Below are 23,899 nucleotides of genomic sequence, written 5' to 3' on the forward strand. Positions count from 1 at the left end.
CCTCGTCGTCAGTGTGATGTAAGGCAGGGGCCAACGGTGCTATGCAATCCCTGCATTAAGTGTAATAACTGAGGGACAGACACACAGACAGACACACACAGACAGTCAGACACACAGACAGGCACACACAGACAGACAGTCAGACACACAGACACACACGTCTTCGGGTCTCGGAGAAGTGCCTTTCGCAGGCTTTTTCGCTCCCATTTATTGCCTCCCTCACGTGGTGCTCAGCAGCCACGTCCCCTATGGTCACATGACCATCACAATACGCACCAGAGCAGGTAGCGTGTCTGCACTCATTCGCTCCAGCCAGAGGATGTGATGGACCATTAGAGCTAGAAAAGGTAGTGTCTGCCGATATTCATTGGGGTGTTGTTTCTGTGTCTGCAGCCATTGGACCTAGAACAGACACTGTGCCTGCAGTAATTATCCACAGAAGGGTCATTAGACCCAGAGAAAGTACCTGATCTGCAGGCATTAGCCCTGGACCATCATTACTTTTAGAGTAGGCACTGGAACTGCAGACAGTACACATGTGCAATCATTAGCCTGCGCAGGTATTGTTATATATGTAGTCACACCAGAGTAGGGTCTGAGTAGTAGCTGCACAGCAGTTACTGCGTCTGCAAGCATTGCAGAGCCTGAACTGCACCGTAAAGGAGCTCGGGGCAGCTACTGTGTCTACTGTACCAACTCCAAAAGGCTGCCCTGAGTAACTTCAAAACCGGATGTTTAGAAAGTCATGTACTTACAATGTTTAATTTCAACATGTGATGAGTAGAACACAACGAATTAAAGCTTCAACCTACATTCCCAGAGGATGCAAAAGGGCTACCAATACAACAACAAAGGGGTGAGGACCCCTACGGATGGTTAAGGAAATGCATATAAAATTTACTAGAAGAGCTGGACCGCATTCACTCACCTGATGCTGCCTGGAATCAGTAAGCCAGCGTTTCGTAAACTGAGGTCTTACATTGCTTTCACGATCAGCCACACATTTAAAATCCCTGTGATACCAGATAGCGTTGTGCTCGTTTAAATGTTTGCCGACACTTTTTGAAATGCCTTTAAGGCGTCAAGTCGTTTTTCAGTTAAGTCGTCATGACGTTTTCACATTAGAAGTTTACGTGCTTAGGGAGAGAATCTCGGAGGAAGGAATATTCTGTGCCGTGTACGGGCAGACAGTTGTCTTGTATTTTATTGCATTGTATTGTGTATGTATATGGCGCTTATACATCTCGAAAGTGTGTCTAAGCGACAGCTATTTTTGGGTGCCACTGGGTCTGTTTTTCCTATTTGGAATTGGGGGGTTCTGATTTGAGTTTTGCAGGGAAACGTGCCTAACTTTACGGCTCAGTGCTGCCAAGCAGTGCATTGAACTGGCCAGTCTATCTGTACCACAAGAATTCTTTATTGAACCCCTCCCTGAACTTCTTCCACTGTCTGTATAGGACAGAGTTCCTAGGTGCCTGCATTTATTTATTAACATTTATAAAGCGTTCAGCAGCCCTGGGGCATCGTGGCGCTGTTACAGACCCTTGCTGGTTACAGGAAATCCAAGGAGCTTAGTGGTTACAGAGAATGCAACAAACTTAGTTACAAGACTACATTCATACTTCGTAAGTACATGTGAAGTGGACAGTAATATACATAGGGTACAGGGATCACGCTAGGAAAGCAAAGAAATGTGAAGCAAAAGGGTTAGTTGAACAGTGTGGTTTTGAGGGATTTGCTCATGCATACTATGCTAGTATACAGTGAAAATGCAAACTCCTATGTAGTCTTGCCAGCAAGATAACAACAATTGAGTATTTTGCCTTAAAAGTAGCCATACTGTAGACAGAGGTCTTCAATCTGAGGGGCGCGTGATCCAGGATGGTGAGAGAAGAGAAAATACTTTTTTTGGCTCACTTAACTGTGCATGGCGAGCTACTGCCCCCCTCCCACCATGCACAAGCTCAGTTAGTGCAATGTGATGGGGGCGTGGCCAGGAAATAACCGAAGCCTGGGTGTGAGCTTTCCTGCATTTGGATTGCCCTTCCAGGTTGTGTTGTTCCTTTCTCCTGGTGCCGCCAGCGACTTCTTGCCTGGTAGGGGGTGTCGCTTATCACCTCAGCCCCCCCTCACACACCACAGTTGGAGGAGGTGCCAGGAAGCAAGCGTGTCAGTCCTTTCCCAGTCCCTCTGCTTCCCTCTCCCCCTGTGGACCCACAAAGGGAATCGCGAGGGGGCGGGGGGCGGATCACTGCAATGCTGGTCCCCCACACCTCTCTCCCTCTATGCCCCCACCTTGGAGGCCACGGGGGAGAGCAGGGAAGCGGGAATGGAAGCATACATTGCTGGTGTTCTATGATATCCCGCTCTCTCCAGCAATTTGCTGTGGGGGAGCCGGATATCATACTATACTGCCCCCTCCCTGCTTTGGCTGCCACTCTGCCTCATCACCCCTCTGGTCTGGTCTGAGATCCGGCATCAGATGTCTGGCTGGATCTCAGGTCCCTGACTGCCTCAGCCATGACCAGGCTTTAACAAGCCCCCAGCTTCGCAGAGGGAAGCTGGGGGCTCGGTGATCTAATCTTTGCAGTGCTCCTTTCCCCAGCCGTCACTCACACATTTCCTCCCTATGTTTGCTTATCTCATTTGTTTTCTTCTGGCCTGAAAGGAACACCACAGGAATCGATGGGCCATGAGCATCACTTTGGCATGGGGGTAAAAGGGTTCACTGTTGAAAGCAGGCATTCTACATCCTGAACACATTATTTTTTTGAAATGTGCATTTTACACGTTCATAGGAAAAGTGTCATTTCCAAACTCAAAAAAGGCTGTTGAAACTCATGTTCACTATTTTCCTATGAGAATTTTTTTTTGTCATAGCACCACACCAATATTCTGTAATTTGGGTGCCCCTTGCTTTGTGTTTTATCACAGGTTATATTTATAAAGATGTTATGTTTATCAAACTGGTTAATCACAAAAATAATGTTTCGGTTGTGCTGGCATCAGTTAATAGGAAATTAAACTGGGTTCATGGTTGCCAACTTTTGGTTTTCACTAAAGAGGCAGAAATAGCCCAACCCATCCCTTGGCCAAACACATTTTATAGCACTTCCTTTTTTATAAGTAATTGCAATAAGTCATTTGATTAACAAGTTTTGCATATGTTTTTTGGTTTTATTCTTTTGTTTTGGTTAAATTCAATGTTAAACACATTAAAAGAAACAACAATATATCAATGCACATATTATATTTTGCATATATAACGTCTCAACAACGGTCTGTCAACCTGCTGGGCTACCCTTGTAGCGATCTACTATGTAGCGACTCTATGCATTCCTTAATGGACGAAAATCACTGCATTACCAACAGTACTTTGGATGCACCACTGCCATTAAAGTGATTTAAAGTGTATTAATGTATATCTGCCTGTTGTGGGTGCCAGGCCTTCACCTGCATGGGGCACCATATGTTGCAGAGAAGCCAGGGGCCCTCGTGTCTGGCATGGCAGCCGTCGCAGAGTCTGCTGCTACTTTAGCGCTTTCACCAAACTGCAGTAAAAGCTAAATGGGTATTACTCAATGTGTCTGAAAGTTAGCTTGGTGGGTTAAGCACTACTGTGTCGGATTCTATATAAGATATGTAGATGAATGATTGGAATGCCAGCATGCTGGACTTCTCAACTATTCTAGGCAGGGAATATAAAGGGTCAAATAAAACAAGCTGAGGCTCTGTCATTTTTTGTCTCTGTAACTGAGTACGTCACGTTTTCAGGTATGTGCTCTGATTGCTTGCTCGCTGTTCTGTCTGCCAGCTGTGGTGTACTGACCTATAAGGAACTTTGGAGATTTTTCCGGTTGGACCCTGCACCCAATGTCCCTTTTGTGTGCGGGGGAAGGATGTGCGCTGACTGGCATATTGGTTTGGTCAATCTGGTACGTCTATAATATTTTGTTGTTGCACCTTTTCAATTGCAGGAACACAAATTGGCTCTATCATCCCATCTAGGACAGCAAAGTTCCCAGCAGCAGTAGCACCATAAAAAATCCTGACATCTGTAGTAGGACTTGTCGACGGTAAGAATGCCTTTTTTTAAAACGACTGTTTTTGCTGTGGCTGTTGGTGGGACAATTTTAAAGGTATAGTTAGGAGTCGCAAACAGGGATTTCAAACCTGTTTTTGAGGCTGTTCCTTTCTAATGTCCGTGTTTGGGGTAGTACTGAAAGTTCACGTCTTGTGGGAGTTGCTTTTGCAGTGCACTGTGTATTCCGTCATGGTTTCTGCCTAACATCCAAGAGGTGGTTTTAACCCATGTTCATCTAATCTTAAATTTGAAGTCTCAGGTAGACCCATGTATCCTTGACTAACTTTGTTTTCATTGCAGCAGCATTTCTCCAAGCATCAGTGTGTCAACCTCACCACCTGTGTCCCAGCAAAAAAAATCCAGTGAAGCTCTTGACCCAGTCACTCAGGCAGGTAAGGATTTCTTTTCCCTACGTACCATTGGTTGAGTAGAAGTGTTGAAAGTTTACATCAGCCCTGTGCAATGTGCTTCCAGTTGTGGTTTTCGCTGCCATTCTGTCACCTAGTCCAGGTCCACACTTCCAAAAAAAATATGTGTGCTAGAACTTCACAACTTGAACAGGGAGTCTTCTGAGACTTGTGGTGTTTTTTTTAATCCAACCAGTATTTTTGACTCATTTTTGGGGAAGTTTTTTCCCAAAGCTGTTCACGTTGTTCCTTTTGAGTCGTTGCTTGTCGTCTTTGCCATTGGTTCAATCTTTTGGGGACTTTTATTTAAATAATTTTTTCCCCAGCCTTTTCATATGGTTTGTTTTAAATCTTTGCGTGTGGTGTTTGACATTTTAGTTCTTTTGAGGCATTTTGAATTTTTGAAAACTTGAAAAGGTTTTTAAAAACTAACGTGGCATACACTCAAGTGGGGGTTTGCAATGTTTCACAGATTCATGCTCCTTTTTTAGGTGGATCTTTGGTACTAAGTGAAAAGATCTTTTTCACTGTACCAATGGGGGGAAAAGGTTTATTTAGAAAGACTGCTCCGTGACCGCACAGAGCGGTCTTTCTAAATCAAACTATCATACTTGTGCACGCAAGGGGCTGATAGGTGCTGTGATCCCCAGTGGAGTCGTCACAGGAGGCAGAGGTGTGTTTTGGACTGTGTGAGTGTATGTGGGGAGGATGTGTGTGTTGATGCAGGATTGAGGTGGTGGATGGGTAAATTATGGGGGGGCATTATATGATACTGCCCACTCCTTGTGATACTGCCCACTCCTGCTTAACAAGTGAATGAACGGGCAGGGAAGGGGGGAGGCAGTATGGGATATTTCAGAATTTTAAGGCCAATACAAAAACGGCTGGGAAAAAAGTCTTTTTTTTGTGTTCTGGCTTTAAAATGCAGAAATATCACATAAACCCAGATAGTTTCCTAGTGCCCACAGATTGTAGACATCTCAAACGAAAAGCAGAAGGAGAGGTGGAAACAGAAAAGAGAAATGCAAAAACACGGAAATCTGATGTCACTTTTTTGGACTTTGCGTTCACATGGGTCGCAGTTGCTGGAGAAGTTAAACTGCAGTGTATGGTTTGTGGTGCTACATTAGCAAGCCTGAAGCCAACACAATCAAGGCAGCATTTGGAAACAAAACCTGGCGATTTAGCAACAATGACGAGGGATTTCTTTGTACGGCAGCTGCAAGGCATACAAAAGCAAAAAGACAATGTTTAAAATGTGGCCTCAGTACCTGCAAATGCTTTGAAAGCTTCATACCACATTATCTGGGCAAAAAACAAAAAACCTTTACAGATGCTGAGAAAATAATTCTGCCAACTATTCTTGCTGTCAACTAGGTAATGCTTGGTGACGGTCCAGTAGAGAAATGCAAAAGTATCCCTATGTCTGACACCACAATTTTCTGCTGCATCGCTGACCTGTCCTCTGATATCAGTATAGAATTGATATCGCGCTTGAAACAGTCCGTTTGCCCTACAGTTGGATGAGGCCACTGACATTTCAAAAGAATCACATTTGATTGCTTATGTGAGGTACTGCCATGGAAAAGAAATATTCTAGGTTTTCTTATTTTGTAAACCAATTCAGGCTGAGCAACTGCATCTTTGACATTGTTAACTACTTCCTAACTTCCCACTGCATAAAGTAGGAGGTGTATGTTGGTTTTTGCATGGATGGTGCTCCTTCAATGTGTGGTGCTAGAGCTGGGTTAAAAGCAAAAGTGTTGGCAGTAGCTCCATATATATTTTGGACACCCTGCGTGATGCACCAGAAAGCTTTGCCTGTGCACAATATGGGGAATGGACTCTTAGAGGTGCCGACTTCTGTTGTAAAGATTTTACATTTTATTAAGATGTACCACACAAGAGCTGCCTGTTTGCTACATTATGTGCAGAAATGGGAGCTGTACTTGATGCTTTGTTGTTTCACACGGAGGTCAGGTTGGCTCTCCAGGGGAAAGGTTTTAAATCGTGTTTAGGAACTCTGGAACAAAGTGAGACACTTTCTCCTGGGTTTAGACCAGACAAAAGAAGAGCTTGTGTGATTCACACTGGCTTGTAATGTTAGTTTACTATGGCGACCTCTTTGAAAAACTACATTTTCTAAACCTCTCCCTGCAAGGCACAAAGACCACATAATTGGCTATGTGAACGCCAAGCTGGAGTTGCTGAGGAGGAGGGTTGATATCTGCATGCCGATGTGTTTCCATTATTAGCAGATGCTCTTGAGGAGACAGGGTATGATCGTTCATGTGTTGCTGAACTAATTGGAAACCATCTCAGAACCAGTCTCAAAGTACTTTCCAGAGGACAATTGTAACATCAATGACTGAGTGGTTCCGCCTTTCCTAGCAGACGTAGGGGCCCACCCCTCAATACACCTGCAGGGGGAACTAATGGAGCTTCAAAGTGACCACCTACTGGAGAGCCAATTCAAAATATTGTCTTTAGCTGGATTTTGGCAAAATGCAGAGTTTCCAACATTATCCAAATGTGCAGTCAATGTACTGTTGCCTTTTAGCACCTCGTACCTTTGCCAGATTGGATTCTCAGCACTTGCAGCCCTAAAGACTAAATGTCAGTCAGAGCTGGAAGAAAGCCTGTGTTTGGCTTTTGCAAAATTTGAACCCAATAGTGACAGGCTGGCTGCTGAAAGGCAGGGCCACCCTTCACACTAGTTCTGTGTCCAACTTGCAAGTGACTGCATTGATAATAATCTCAAAGTTGTACTTAAACAAATTGTTACATGTCAAACGTTACTACTGTTGGAAATAAATATCGAACACTACATTTAGTCAAGTCCTCTGTAGCAAAACCTTCTGAATGCTGTTTTTACAAATATGTGCCCTCTAAACTAATTTGAGTTATTGCAAGCACTGATTTTGAAAGAATTTGGTATTTGGCACCCACTCCTCCATTTGGGGCACCATTCTACACCAGCGGGGGGATAACCGTTCGCAACCAATACATTTTGGAATCTATGTGTACAGGGCGGCCCAAGCCAGGTACATTTTTTTAGGGGGGCTCGGGGTCAGAAAAGTTTGAAGACCACTGCTCTAGAGTGATTATCTTGTTATCAAGGTTTTTTATTTTTTAAAGGCAAAAACCTAATTGCTATCTTGCTGGCACCGCTATATGTTAACTTATATTTTGGTTGCTAGTTTGGAAGAGCACTGGACCCTCCCTGGTCCCTAGGGGACAGTGCACGTGTGGGCTTGAATGGCGGAAGCAACAAACCTTTGCAAAATCCCTGGTTGCTCTTTTACTTTTTAAAAATGGTCCATTATACACCTGCGTGTGGTGCCCTTGTGTACGACGTTGCTATGTGTATGGTACAGTGCATATACAACTTGTACACATGACCGCACCTTCAGCGGGTACGAGCAAAATCTTCTAGTGCTTTACTGTGAAGGAAAGAGTTGCACAGGCCCAGCGATACTCAAGATTTACTCGTTTGTCTGCTTAAGAACATTGCAGAGTGATGTAGCCCCTGTGAGAATGTGTCTGTTGTATATAAAGGGCACAGTGCTTGTAACTTTCAATAAGTTGCCCAGACAGCTGCATGCCGGTGCACAAACGCCCACTGGCATAGATTTCCCTTGTGTGGGGATTGTTGATGTGTCCCTTGTGGGAAGCGTGTAACTTTTGCAGCATCTTTAATATTGCTTAATTCTGAAGCAGGGTGCCAAGTGGCAAAGTTTTGTTTGGCTGGCATGAAGGCTGGCCAAGTTTGGAAGTGTTTGGCTTAATGAGACGCTGTGTATTACAGGGTGTGCTGCACACACGGCCAGGTGTAGTCTCAGGCTGGGGATGGTTGAAATGCCCTGATGAATGCGCTTTTTGATCCTGCCTTCCTGCTTCTGGTGGCACAGGGCGCTTTGGGCTTTACTTTACAAATTATGAAGGGAGAGAAACAGGCTTCTCTAACCAACTGTGGACAGATGCCCCCCATCTATTTATTTCTCTTAACTTTGCCCACGACCGGAGCGTTGCTTTCACTTAAGCCATTGAACACCAGCCAACAAAAAAAAGTGGCATCCAGCAACTGAATTTGCATTAAAGGGGAGTCTTGACTCCTCTCCTCCCCTATTCCCCTCCCACCCCGTTCCACCTCGTTAAAGCTGGGGAAGCTTGTGCATGTGCATTGGTTTGAGATTTGCGTAATGTGAAAAGTGTACAGGACAGGTACTCTGTTCTCAAGTTAAGTTCAAGGTCGAAGCAGCCCTATAAAGAGGTTCTGTAAAGATGCCTCCCATAAAAAGCATACTGTCTGTAATTCAAAGACTTTTCATTTTGTATTGTAATGCTTTTGAATATTTTTTTTCACTGATGGAAGTTACGGATGCTATACCGGTGAGGCAGAGCTGTTGTATTGCTTTTATGCCATTTATTTTAAAGAACATATAGAGGGCTTGTTTACCCCGTTTTCCATTGCCTTTCAGTTCACAGTAGGGCTAGTTGTGCCGGCCTTTATGCGTGGGGGACAGTGTTCTAATTGCCTCCATGACTCGTGCTCTCCTCCATCTACGTTTAGTTTATGTTCAACACTTTGGGTAAATCGCTACATGATTTAAAATATACTAATTTATGCTTCATGGACTCGGGATTACTGCATCTTATAGTTATACTTGCGTCACATTCTCTATATAGGTCGTTGAGTTTTTCTGAGGGTTTTTATTGCCCTTCAATGCGGTTTGTTTTTTCCAACCATTCCCCTCAGCAGTTAATTGAAGGCAATTTGCCTGTAAAGAATTTTTTTGATCATTGTTTATGATGATCTGGGGGGAATGCTTTTTATGGCAGTGGTTGTTTTTTTTTATTTTTATTTTTTGTCTCTAATGATGGGACCAGTTCATTCTCGTTAAATGTTGTGGAGCTTGGAGCTATTTTCTTGCTTTTCTGGATTTCTCAGCAGCCTTGTGTATCGGAGGACTGGCGCGGTATTGAGAGTTTTCTGACCTGGACGTGGAAGGAGTGCTGTTAATTACTTTGCTATTTGAAAGTGGGAGTTCACTTTATTCCCTTAAGGCAGTGGTCTTTAATCCTTTTTGTGCTGAGCAACCCCCACCCAATGCTTATATTTTCTATTGAAAACAGTCACCATAATCCTTCAAGCCCCCACCTGCCGGGCATCCTTCGGGCCCCCCAGTTTGAAGGCCACTGCCTTAAGGCAGCCTAGCTGTTCAGCATACAGAGGCCCTCTTTTCGTGGGTGGGGCAATTCCTTCCCCTTTCTAGTGCCACACAATAACTGTTCTACTGATCATTCTGATCGCTTTCAAACCGTCGCCAGGTAGGGGATAAATGCTCCTACTGGCTGCCCCTCTCTGGCTTTAACGCTGTTGCAGCTCTAATGCCCCAACGTTCCATATGAATAGGTCCATGCCTTCCTTTGACAGGTACACCCGACCCTCTAAGTAATAAGCTGTCTACATGTATCGGGCTGTGGCGCAAGTGTGGGAAACCATGCATCTGCAAAATGTACCCATGGCTTTGACTTTTTTGCAGGATTTTTCGACTGCTCATGAGCGATGCACCAGTTCAACCGTAGTGTATAATTTATGGCACAGTAGCAATGCTTATGGGAGCGGGCATTAACTTCTGACTCTTCTGGAGGATAGTCCCTGGCTCATATTAGCAAAGACCTGCCTGCTAAGGTGTAATATTTACTTTTTGTTCCCCCCAGTAAAGATCACTTTGGTCATGGGCCCTGTCCCTGCATGCCCTCCTATTTCCAGTCCCTATCATTTCCTGTACGTGTTGCTGTCTGCAAGATGGGTCTCTCTATGGTTGATATTTACATTTAAGAAACCAAAACCGGTACTTGTCTTTTAAACGACGCACACAAAATGACTCTGCAACATTTTAGGTACAAGAGCTCTGCCAGTTAAGAACGTATTGTTCCTCCAGAACACCCATCTCATTTTATTAGCGAGCAGATGCAACTAGTTGAAGCCACAATGGATGAAAGTCTTGGAGGAAGTTACCAAGCACCAAGAGGCGCTTCACTCGCAAATTGGGACACATCGGGCATGAACATTCGCAACAAGCCCACTATAAATTAATGGTTTTGTGTTCAGACACAGTTCACAAATACTCGGAGCATACTAAATTTACTTTTTTTTTCTTCTTTTAGGCAATAACTCAAATCATGGCACTCGGTAATGTGCTTTTCTTTGATTCTGAATTTGAGCCTTTGGCAATTCCTGGTGAAGTTAATTGTAAATGGCTGATAGATGGTATTGATGAAAGTAGAAGAGATATGTGAAGAAAAGGATTTCAAGGCAGTAGTGCTTTTCTAGTCGGCAGGTAAGCAATGTATTTTTTTGTTCATGAATTTGATGTTTGGGGAGGAGGGTACATGTGTGATGTCCCTGCACAGTGGCATTTCCCTTTTTTCACACATACAGATGAGTGCTGCACAATGCCCACCTCTCTTTAACAGGATCTCTTGCCTCTAGACTAACTCTAAAAGTATAGATGGTCTGCATGATTTCTCTTATGTTATTGGCAAAGCGCTATGGGTTTAACGCCCTTGGGGACCGTAGTCCAGTTCAGAGCATATGTGCAGCTAGACTGAGTTGTGGGTAGCTGCATGGGGAGGGATGGAACGTGACGAGGAGCGCAAGAATAAGCAAAAATCTAAGGGGACGGATAGGATCGCGCTTAAGGGGAGTCACTTACCCCAGTGTACAGCTCAAGCAAAAAGTTTGTTGCACTGATAGTCACATTTTGAAGTTTCACCTTGCCTTTTTGCTTACCCACAGCCAAGAAACAGTGTATTAAGACACAGAAAACATTTGAACAAACAATGAAAACCTATTGTGATGCAGAGGGACTAATTAAAGCTTTAAAAAGAAAGGCAGAGGAGAAAAGGCAGCTACTGGTGGAATCTGGGAAGTGTTGAAAAAAAAGAGTGTTGCGTGAACTACAAGAAGAAGATGCAAACAAGAGAATTAGATTGTAAAAGCTGATGGGTGAAAACCGACTATTCCCTAACGTGGCTGTTTACAAAAGCAGGAAGACCTAGGTCTTTTGGCAGGGATGGCTAATGTTCTTTATTCCTCCTACATTCCTGCCTCAGAACCCACCTCTGTTACTTCACATGGACAATTGAAAGACACAGCAGTAAATTGTTGCAGTTCCCAAAGATGTAGCTGCACAACAACTACAAAATATTGGACTATAAAGTAACGGTCAATTGTCTGCTACAAATGTTTTGTCGGACAGATCTAATTTGACAAGCTCAACTCTATCACCACGTCTTCTCAACATTGTTTTTTGGTTACATTATGACTGTCATGCCTGTTTGGACAGTGAAGTGACACCTTCACCTTCTCACGCACCTGCTCGATCATTCAGATTACGGTCTTTAAATACAATGGAATTGGAACATCCCCACAAACGAATTTGGTTTCTATGTCAGGCCCTGCTACTAATGAACAATGTAATTGTAGCTCATACGCTGCTGTGTGAAACTGAAGATTTAAGTGCTTTTGTGTGTAAAACTATATAGTTGATCTGGTGAATTTGTAGGTAGTTACCAACTTGTAAATGGTAAATATTGGGGGTCAGCTGGTGTTTTCTTGGGTGTGGTGAATGGTCTAACTAATTCCTAGCTGCTCATAGTGATATTGGGTGAAATGATCGGCAGTCTGTCATGCAGGTAGACCCTTAACGGATTCCGCTTAGGTCACTGAAAGTGTGTATTTTAGTGCAGTGATTTGTAACTCTGGGAGTTTATTGGGTGTGAAGCCATGGTAGCCAGAGGTGAGAACTGAAATGAGGGAGTGTACAGGTTGGTTCGTGACATTGTGGAGGTAGATTTGTAGTTTTGTATACTAAATCCGCAAACTTAGTTAGTGACATTTGAGTGCTCTAGCAAAGAAGGCAAAAGTGGAAAGTGACGGCTGCAAATTCCCATGAGGTATTCCCGTGCACTATCTATAGGTCTAACCCTATAGTAATACCACCTGTCTTACACACAAGGAATCAAAACTCTTTCCTAAATTGCTTGGAAGCAATATGAAATAACGCCTCCTGAAGTTGTCTGCAATAATTGTTCACAATTCCAAACCCATCCTGAAGTTGTCTTGTGGGCCCCCTAGAGTAATCCCCCCCCCCCCCACCAACCCTGAAATCATGGGGGCATCCTGGAGTAATCTTCCCCACCCATCCTGAAGTTGTTATGGAGTCATCTTGGAGTAATACAAGATCATTATTGGAAGTAATCAGAACTCATCCTGGAGTAGTTTCTGTGATAGCTTGTGTGTCATCTCATTTAAATATTTCGGCCTATAGACATACTTCAGGATGGTTTCGGGTGATCTCCCTGAACTAGCCATGGATGACCCTAGGATGGAGTCACCAGATGACTCATGAATGATTCCAGGAACATCTTCCTTTTTGGCTTGGGCATAGACATGTTTGTGCTCTGGACATAAAAGGAACCAGAAGAGAGGAATACAGAGAACAGCACAAATCAGGAAGGAGGACTCCTCACGCCTACCGAGTCAGCATTTATGTACAGGAACAAACTATGTACATGAAAGGTTTGTTGAACAGTTGTCTGTGCATACAGAATGGTTACTTGCCAAAGCTTTGGTAAGGAGGATAGATTTATATTTCAATGCAGATCCGATTTATATTTTTATTTGAATTGAACTGGAACCAAGGATTTGAATAGTCAAAATATAAAACGCGCTTTGCAAGTTTGCTTTGGAAAGGTTGCTGTTACTGCTGAGAGACGCTGTGAGACGCTTCGCCTCGCGATTGGATTTATTGCACCCGATGACGAAGTAACGAAGTGACGTGCTGCGGTGAAATCCCGCCCCTAGCTGACAGGAAACTATTTACATGAAACGCACGCGCTTTGCGCGCGCGCTTTGCAAGTTTGCTTTGGAAAGGTTGCTGTTACTGCTGAGAGACGCTTCGCCTCGCGATTGGATTTATTGCACCCGACGACGAAGTAACGAAGTGTGAGTGAGAACCCTCGTGAACTCCTGTGACTGTTACTAGCTAAGGTTGCTTAAGACAACTGTCTAAGCAACTGCTTAAGCAACTGCTTAGGCGAACTCTATCAGCGCACTCACGGTAGCTTGTCTTCTCCCCACCCATAGGACGTGCTGCGGTGAAATCCCGCCCCCAGCTTACAGGAAACTATTTACATGAAACGCACGCGCTTTGCGCGCGCGCTTTGCAAGTTTTCTTTGGAAAGGTTGCTGTTACTGCTGTTAGAGCGGTTATAGCGGATTGTGGACTGTGGAGTAAGACTTTTTCACTTATATCCAATTTGTTGCATTTTTAACCATTTGGTTGCTAAACGTGCCGAATGAAAGGTATTACATACACGCTGACGTCTGGGATGCCAGCAAATATTGTAATTACAAGAGCCTCTGTGAATCTTAAGCCTGCAACCCCTAAAGCCTCCCCCGGTACTATTCTTAAAAAAAATTAGGAGGTGCAACTATTGTGACTCCCGTGAGAAAGAACTCTACTAGTGACATACGAGGATTTTGCACGCTAAGGGGTGACTCAGATTTAACCTTTCTCACGTGTGTTGAAAAACAACCTTCGAGTTCGGTAAATATGGGAGGAGGGAAAATTGCACTGCATGTGGGTTCTGCGAATTCAAATGTGTCGATTTCGGACACTATTATTGTAAATGAGATATGCTCAACTCAACGCGACCTCGAGAGAACTGAGGAGTGCCCTTTAATCGATTTAACTACACAAAATTCTGTAGTTGCATGTAAAAACAAACTAAATTATATTAATGAGGAAGTCACTAATGAGGGTGAGAATAAAGATATGCAGGAGGAGATAGAAAATATAACTGCTATAAACAAATCTAATCTGGATGATTCTATTAATGAGATTGTGGTAGATGACCCTGCCTTGTTGGAATCCCCAATTCTCAATGATAGAACGAAGGGTAATGATGGCAGTTTATATGGATCTCCAAGCCTTTTTGATCACCACACACAATGCCCTAGAGACTTGACATCTTCTTTTGTCTATCCTACACCACGTGCACCACATAAAAAGACTGCTCTGAGTGTGGGAATCACAGATGGTAATGGTGGTCAAACTGTACATGGCTCACTGGTGGAAATAACGCTGAATGCCATAAATATCTCGATTATGTCCCTTTTTAAATTGTTTGAGACCTTAGATGCCAAGATAAGCCGACAAGCTGTGCAGATTGAACTGATCACCCAGAACTTAGACAAAATGTTTCGGTACATTGGCATGGATGATAATAAGCCACCAAAGTCAATGAAAGATATTAAAAATAGAGACTCTGTGCAAATGTCATCCGATGTAAAGGGGAAGAACGAGGTTGAGAATGTGGTACCGTCTTTACCTGTTTTTGAGTCTATTATATGCCCTGTCACATCCAGTGACGATGAAGTGCACTGTAGCCCTTCTAGTAGCGGGATAGTGACAGTGGGAAGTTGTCCCTCTGTCAACGCGAACGCAGATAAAACTGTTGTAGATAACCGAGGGAATGACTTTGGTGTGTATAATATGTTTGACTCAAGAACCAATGTAAGATCCAAAGCTAACACAATAACTAAAAAAGAAAACTAAAAACCAGAAGCAGGCCTTGCGACCATCAAAGGCCGCTACTAATCAATTCCTAAAACGATTACAAATTACTTCCAAAAGTAAAGAGGCGGGGGGAGGAGGACTAAAAGTGAATTATACTAACTTAAGACAGGCTAGAGAACCGGTAGCTAGCCAATCTGTGAATGCTGTACCCCATAATGACTATGTTCCACTAGATGATCTAGTGGCTCTGCTTACAAAAAAGGGTTCTGAGGATCAATTGCGGCTGCAACAAGCTGCTGTTAACATCACAACCCATGAAACGCCTTGTATACCACTGGCTAGTACCATAGTGATAGGCCACCCAAAGAATGATGTTATAACAAATCCTACAAGCGCGAACCCTCCTTTAGGGAGAGAACCTTCACCGGACATACTAAAAGACATTAGAGAGACCATACAGAACTCGGTTGATGAGTATCTAAGATGGAAACAAGATCAGACCCCTGCGACTGCAGTGGAGAGACGCAAAGTGTCATTTAACAGTAAAACTACAGTGTATTCACCTGATACAATACAAAATATTGAGAGAAATTCGGAACCAAATCAACGATTTGAAATGGAACGGCTGAGTGGGGGAACAGGAAAGAGATTAAAACATGCCTTAGACCCGAAACTTTATCACAGATTTATTCTGAAATGCCGCCCTGCTCCCCATATACCCTATGACTTAAACAGAACAAGTGTGTTGATGATATTTGAAGACATTGAAGAGTTAAGAGATATCTCTTCAACTGATATTCAACAAGTTGAATTCTTAAATGAGGAGAGGCTTGACGTCGTCCGATTGTGGATTTCATCCAACCTTGTCAGAAATATTATATGGCAAGCTAGGATGGAATTGTTCACAATGGGTTTTTTGCTAGCAGTTGACCCTACAATCTCATCAACTAATATGAACTACGAACAACTACAGGACCCAAATGATAACATGGCTGTTAGATCCCTAAATATATACCGCAATCAAAACTTACCAGATCAAAATGAGATGGTAGGAGATCTGAGGAAAAATGAATACAGACCGAGTAATAAAAGATCATAATACAAGGAGTGGCGAGATGACATACTGACCCTGGTGAGTTGGAATACCTGTGGTCATGGCCATCTCTCTGCCAAAGATAGCAATGATCTTAATAACTATGATGTAGTGGCCCTACAAGAGACGTGGCTGGTGGATTGCCCGGTATGGAACAATCATGAAATAGCATTTCTGGCAGCCAGATCAAATAAGAAAGGAAGTCCATCCTCTGGGTTACTAATTGCTATCAAAATGGGGAGGGGCTTGTCGATTAGGCCTTGGGCAACCCCGAATATATTCATGCAATTAGTTAAAATCCTCTACCCTGGAGGATGTTTGGCTCTAATTAATATCTATCGTAACCCGATGGGTATTTCAGATAAAATCTTCATCAAAGAACTGGAGAATTTTTTCAACTTGATTCTTATGACCTCCGAAATAACGAATGTCATTCTTGTGGGAGATCTGAATATGCAATGTCTGATAGATAAAAAATCACAAAAGCGCCGCATAAATGAAATATGGGCGGATCTGATGTGTGATCGTAATATGCTGATGCTTAACGGTGCGATACCTGGTGACACACCCGCTAGTGAGACGTGGCGTAGAGGACTCAGTAGCTCCACAATTGATTATATTTATACGGATAAAGCAATGTTCCAAAACATTGCTTCATTTAAAGTGATAACACAGACTGTGAGCGATCATCATATGTTAACCTTGAAATGGAACTGCTACAAAGAACCATACAATCTAGAAAAAGAGCGGTACGCCACCAATTTGATAACAAATAACTCAAGAATAAGGTTTAGGTGGAACGAATCTACCCTGAATGAGTTGAATGAGGCGTTGCTGGGTGAACAGATGGGGAACGGCGGGGTAGAAGAATCGTACAACGTCACACTCCAAATGTTCAAACTGCACTCTTCAACACGAACTCATGTGTACTTTGCACCTAGACACAGTGCTGACGATCAGGTTCGAAAACGTAAAACCTTACTGAGACGAGAAAAGAGAATGGCATTATCACTGCCGGTGAACATCAGGTTTGAGGTCATTCGTTCTCTTCAACGTGCATATACGCCTTGGATTCGTACTCGTCGATGTATTCTATACCAGTCTGATGGTGAAGAAATGCTCAAGGTGATTATGTCAAAAAATGCAGCCCAAATTTGGTCCTTGCTTAATGCTGCTAACCATTTGGAACAGGGCCCGGTTCAGATAAACGGTGTAACCGAAACACTATGGATCGACTACTACACGGAATTATATGCTGACCCTGAAGTCAGACAAAACAGCTCTGTGATACCATGTAATAGCATGGAATTATTACAAATATCTAGAGAAGATATACTAGGATTTATCCTTATAGCGTCCAACTCAAGGGCCCCAAGACCTGATGGGTTAACCAACTATATGATGAAGCAGTATCCGGAACAATGGGCTCTGATCCTGTACAACATCTTTACTTATGCCCTACAATCTAACAGTATCCCAAAGTCTTGGAAATCCTCTGTGGTAGTGCCCATCTTTAAAAAAGGTGACGGTCTAAACTGGCGAATTATAGACCGATCGCACTATTGGATATACCTGGGAAAATCTTTTGCAGGTTTATTTTACGGGACTTTAACAATTGGATAAGGACTTGTGACAAGCAAGATCCGCATCAAACAGGGTTTATATGTGGCATGGGAACTTCTATAAATCTGTTAACAATAACAGCTTTAATACAGCATCATAACCTCCTGAAACAACCATTATTTTTTGTGTTCGTCGACTTCAGAGCGGCGTTTGACTCGGTGGTTAGATCAATATTATTTGACAAATTAGCCCGAGAAAAGTGCCCTACATACTTAATTAGTTTGATAAGTATGTTACACTCAGAGACCAGTATACGAGTGAGGCTAAATCTACAAGGCCTACTATCCATTGATATTCCAACTTATAGAGGTCTCAGACAAGGCTGCATACTTGCGGCCACTTTGTTTAATTTTTTCATCGCTGATAAATGCAAAGCTTTCAAAGAGGTTATTTCTGATGCGCCGAAATTAGCAGGCAAAGCACTTGCAGCTCTGCTATATGCTGATGATTTGGTTTTGATTTCGAAAACCTCCCGTGGCCTCCAAAACCTGCTCGATGCACTTGGCAGATATGTCACTGAGAATAAGTTAACTGTGAACATGAACAAAACAAAGATAATGTCTGTAACCCGAATTCAAGTGGTACCCTAAACAAGAAACAAAAAGCATTAAGGTGGTGTTTACAAGACCATACACTAGAGATAGTTCCACAATATACTTATTTAGGAGTTATTATTGATGGAGCAAGTAATAAAGCATATTTACTAAGTCTCAATCAGAAGTTAAACATGATGATCTCACAAGCCTTAATTATTCAAGCCAAATATGGTAAATTCACTATTACACCTGCCATAACATACTTCAAACAGAAAGTGGTTCCGGTATTACTCTACGGAGTGGAAACAAAACCGTGTATAATGAGAAATACATGGTTACGCTTCGAGAGTAAATTTTGGAAACGCATCCTGGGTCTACCAAAATGTGTACCTATGTCTTGGGTCAGGTATGAATTGGGGTTAATATCATTGCATGCACGTTACATCTGGCAAATGATATCACTGTACAGAAAATGTATTTTGGTGTCCGGTAGGCATAAATTGATTAATACCCTTGCTGATTACGTGTTCACGACTAATGATCAATATATGGTGAAATGGCGGCACACTATAATTGAAGCTTTGGCCGAAGCGGATCTTTCCCTTGATGACCTCCTTACAAATCCAGACAGGGCCAAAACTAAGATATTTCAGTATGATTGGTTACGCACGAGGGAGATTTGCCTGAAGTATCACGATTTCCACAAAAATGCGTACTTGCTTAAAAGGCATAGTATTGTGGAACCATATTTATTTAGATCACCTTCAACTGATCATAGAAGACAATTTTTAAGAATACGCTTTAATCTATGTGGAACGAGGGATCTGAAAGCAAAAAGGAAAATGATAATGAAGGAAGATAATCTATGCCGTTTCTGTAAGATAAATGATCAACCTGAAACTTTACGGCATCTCCTCACAGAATGTCAAATCCTTAAACAGAAACAGGAGCTCTACTTTAAACCACTGCTATATGAAAACACCCAAATTAGAACAGAATCTCTTTGGTGGTTGATTTACTGCGGGCATACCACCTCTCTAAGGCTCGCTACCATTGCTCTTGTGAAGGATTTGAGATTGGATATTGATCAAGAACTGACAGAACTCAAGACATAACCATTATGGTAACCATCAGTGAGGGATATTGAGAGAAGAGTAACATTAGATGAGTTTCGGTTCATATAGTAAAACATGGATAAGCAAATATGTGTAAAACATGGATAAGCAAATATGTATAAATACTGAGATAAAAGAGTGCACTTAGTAACACTGATGAATGCTTAGTCAGTTTTTATATATAGCTGGAATGCTAAGTACATATATACATACTTGTGTTATGAGTAAATTAAAATTCCCTGAGCAGAACATTAGGAATGATACTACATGGATATTGAAGAGCAAACCTTTAAGACGTGCATCGATGGTTAGAAGGAGCTAGTAGAGTTGATGTTGGTTGTTTAAGTGATAGAAGACACTGATGCTCTGTTTTATTCTAATGATTGAAATCCGTGCTGTTTAATTTGTTGCTTTGTTTATTTTGCTATTTTGTTGATTTTTGTTTATTTTTGTTTATTTTTGCTGTTAAGCCCAGTGGGTTTGTCTTTTTCTCCTTTTATGTTTAGCTTATTGGGGGATACATATGTGTGTATATATATATATATATATATATATGTATAGATACGTATGTATATGTGTACTTTTTTTATGTGCATTTTATGTGTGTATTTTATATGTATCCCTTGTGTGCACTTTTTTTATGTGTACCTTTTATATATAATGCTACAATTTTATACATATGAATGAAGATGAAATATTAATGAGCTATTGTAAAGTTGATTCAGTTCAGCTATAACAATAAAAAAAAAATATATATATATATATATAAAACTCAAATGAAACGTGGAGGTAAAACAAGCCTTCTACTTCTCAAAGAGACTGTTCACCTCTTTGCGTTATTTACCGAAAACAGCGACATTGTCGGGTAGTGTTTCGGGTTGCAAAAGATTGACTCAATATCACCTGTGACATAAATGCCCAGCACTTGGTTTACATGAAACATACTGCATTATGGGACTTGTATGATTTGATCACTTCAACCGAAGGACTACAATGCTTTTTAAATAAGAAACATCAGTAAGGTCTTCGGCAGAACGTACACGTCAATTCCGAGCAACTGTAAACCTGGCCCCCAAACAGACTCTTGTGCTCCATTGAAATCCGATGTAAACAACACAAACGCTTGGACCCGTGTCAATTCTGGTAAAAGTAACGCACCTGAACTTTTGTTTCAGTTGCTCCAACGGGCCGTAAAAGCAATTTGCAGATTTAATGAGCAACGCAAGAGCCACCCCTACCTACCCCGAATTGTACCGTATACTTCCCATTCCGAGAAACTGACCTGTCAATGCTCCGCCTCCTCATCACGTGAGATCCACGTTCCGTTCAAGCCATAGACATTTGTGGTCTACGCTAGACGGTGATGCTCACTAAGCTTCACTCCTTCAGCAGCTTGTAATCATAGCGCAAGTGAGAATGCGAGGTAGCTGAGTGGCTCTGGAGGCAGATTAACATGGACACTCCTCAGAGATTGAATAAGAGAGAATTTTATAATAATGGTTATGCAGACAGTTTCCAGTGAATTTGGGACTCAGAGTCCTGTGCGTATTGGGGCATTTGCATACATGCCAGCATTCTGTAGTACCTGGGATCGAGATTTCGTCAGAGAAAGCAGACAAAATGAATTTCTCCATTGGAACGCATAGGTATTTTAGCCTGGAGAAAGTGAAAAATAGAAATTTTTTAATGGAAAAATTGGGCATCTCTCGATAAATCGGGAGTGTTGGCATGAATGCATTTGGCGGTATTAGGGCATTTGTCAATTGCAGCACATTGTTGGGAGAAGTTGATACTGCCCATGCTGAGCGGCAGATGTTAGCATTTATCTTGTGCAGATAAGGCACCGAAGTGTAAACTGATTTGCCCAGCATCCTAAAGTGGTGAAGCCAGCATTCTATGCATGCCAACAGCTTTTTCCTCCTACCCTCTGGCCACCCTCTCTGGGCCATCTACCCCCACCATCCTGTGAGGCCAAAACCTTTGGGTCATCTTCGATTCCATTCTCTCCTTCACCCCTCACATCATGGACCTTACCAAGAAGTCCCAGTTCCACCTCCTGAGAGGCATTCTTCCTTTCCTCACCTTACCCCAGAAGCTCGATGTCTCCAAAGCTGTGGTCCTCTCCAGGCTCGACTGCTACAACAGCCTCTTTCTCAATCTCCCTCTTTCCTCCCTACGCCCCCTCCAGCTAATTCAGAATAGGGTTACAAGTCTTAATCTTGGCCTCAAGCCCAGGGACCTTATCTCTCCAGCCCTAAAATCTCTTCACTGGCTCCCGGTGGCTGCAAGGATCAAATTTAAGACCCTCTGCATCATCCACAAGGCCTTCTGGGACCACGCTATCTCCAACTTTCCTTCCATAAGTACTCCCCTGCTAGAGCCCTACGCTCCTCTAACTCCAACTCTTTGACTGTCAATGTTTCTCCAAGCAGAGTGTGGGGGGCAGTACTCTACTCCACTGGTGCCTCCCTTTGGAACAGCCTCCCTGCCCCTCATACTTGAGCTGGACCTCCTTAAGTTCCGAAAACTGCAAAAATCTCTGATTTTCAATACCTCTTTCCCTTCCCCGATTCCAGGCCCTGCTTCCTGGTCAATACCAGAACCTCTCCTCTCACCCCCACACCCCACTGCACTGCCCCTCTGGGCCTGCTTGGGCGCTCTGCATCCCACGCTTGGGAGTCGCTTGCACTAGCACTTAGCCGAAGGTCTCCTCCTTGGCTCCCATTGGCACTTCCCTCCTGTGCCCTGCACCAGCACTTGTCCACTCCTCTGCCCCTCCCCTTTCCATCCCTTTCTCCTGCACTTCTCACTGCACTTGTACATCCGAATGTCACAAGGCCTAGTAGGACCATGACTGTATATTTACTGTTTTGTCAGTGTTATTTCCCCTGTTCCATTTCCATTTAGTCTTGTGGTGCTATGAAACACAATTCTGTTGTACAGGCGCCTAACAAATGCTCAATAAAATAAATAAAAAATCCCCTGGGAGGGAGATTAGATAACGGGAAGTGGGAGAATACAATTTCCCCATTGAACTGCATTGGGTTTTGGCATATTTTAGGTGGGAGACAGTTAAAAATAGCAACAGTTTTGGCATACAAATTGGTAGTCTCCTGCCTAAATCGAAATGGGATTGCATGGGATTCTCAACTAGCCTGCTACATACTCCCATATTTTTTCAGGTCAAGTTAATAGACATTTTGTTTCAAAGTGTGAATTTCAAGATTGTGGTTAGCTGCATGGGGAAGGAGGGAACGTGCCAATGAGCGCAAGAATAAGCAAACATCCACGGGGACGGATAGGATCGCGCTTAAGGGGAGTCACTTACCCCAGCGTACAGCTCAAGCAAAATGTTCGTTGTGCTGATCGTCACGTTTTGAAGTTTCACCTTGCCTTTTTTCTTACCCACAGCCAAGAAACAGCGTATTAAGACGCAGAAAACATTTGAAGAAACAATGAAAACCTATTGTATTGCAGAGGGACTAATTGAGGCCTTGATAAGAAAGGCAGAAGAGAAAAAGCAGCTACTGGTGGAATCTGGAAATCGCTGGAAAAAGAGCCTTGCGTGAACTACAAGAAGAAGATGCAAACAAGAGAATTATATTGTAAGAGCCAATGGGTGGAAACCGACTATTCCCAAACATATTAATGGCTGTTCACAAAAGCAGGAAAAAAAGTATTTTGGCAGGGATGGATAATGTTCTTCATTCCTCCTACATTTACCTCAGAACCCACCTCTGTTACTTCACCTGGACAATTGAAAGAGACAGCAGTAAATCGGCAGATGTCTATATGTAATGTTTAGAGAAAAGAAATAAAACGCTCAAAGCCTCAGTGCTCGAGTCCTGATTCTGACCTGACATACTTGGTCTCTTACCTCTGACTCCAGTTTTCTGCTTTCATGCTTGAACTATGTCTGCTTCCACATGTGCTTCCCTCCACCTCGAGGTGGGAGGACACCTTTGGGATTTCTGTGTTTGATCCAGTTGTAGGATTTCTGGCATGCCCTCTTACATGCCTCTGTCTCTCTCTCTCTCTCGCCCTCTCTCTCTCTCTCTCTCTCTCCTTGCTTCTCAGGGAAAGCCAGGATGCTGTGCAATACTTGTCTATCACAGTTCATATGTTGGTCTCCTCTTTCACACCCACTAACTTCAGCTTTCACCTTGACTTTTTTCTCCCAGCAGGGTTGTTCTTCTCACCCCTTGAACTGCTAATAGGCTCTGTGTCTGACATCCAGCAAATCCTATGTTACCCCTCTTCTCTATGCCAAATAGGCGGACATGATCACCTGGACCCTCCTGCTGATCTCTGTCAATACACAAAGTGCCTCCACCCTTTTGCGCATATATTCTCCTCAGCAGGCTGGAGACTGCTCTGTTCTCATAGCAGGGTTATTTAATCAGTTGCAGTGTTGGGGGTTGCATCACCTGACCTCAGACAAGGAAGAAA

General features: G+C 42.9%; 1 protein-coding gene and 1 long non-coding RNA gene across 7 annotated transcripts in view; one reads left to right on the top strand and one right to left on the bottom strand.

The window, feature by feature from the left end:
• The window catches only part of DET1 (DET1 partner of COP1 E3 ubiquitin ligase), a 455,614-nt gene extending 454,567 nt beyond the window's left edge, over window positions 1-1,047 (bottom strand). Inside the window, exon 1 of one of the 2 annotated variants that reach the window (XM_069624291.1) lies at window positions 929-1,047. The gene's annotated coding sequence lies outside the window, so the exon portion shown is untranslated. The remainder of the gene's footprint in view (window positions 1-928) is intronic. The other variant, XM_069624292.1, reaches the window with a different exon arrangement.
• A 61-nt stretch (window positions 1,048-1,108) lies between these two features.
• LOC138504082 (uncharacterized) lies at window positions 1,109-23,284 on the top strand. 5 transcript variants are annotated; one of them, XR_011279768.1, is made up of 6 exons: window positions 1,109-1,177; window positions 3,978-4,076; window positions 4,385-4,476; window positions 10,666-10,838; window positions 11,297-11,976; window positions 22,862-23,284. It is a non-coding gene; the product is annotated as an uncharacterized lncRNA (long non-coding RNA). The 5 variants fall into 5 exon arrangements; XR_011279767.1 differs by lacking the exon at window positions 11,297-11,976; XR_011279771.1 differs by lacking the exon at window positions 11,297-11,976 and having other exon boundaries at window positions 1,125-1,220; window positions 4,388-4,476.
• The last annotated feature ends 615 nt before the right edge of the window (window positions 23,285-23,899 follow it).

This window comes from Ambystoma mexicanum, chromosome 11 (assembly GCF_040938575.1).
Source record: "Ambystoma mexicanum isolate Mex_15411 chromosome 11, UKY_AmexF1_1, whole genome shotgun sequence".
Lineage (NCBI taxonomy): Eukaryota > Metazoa > Chordata > Amphibia > Caudata > Ambystomatidae > Ambystoma > Ambystoma mexicanum.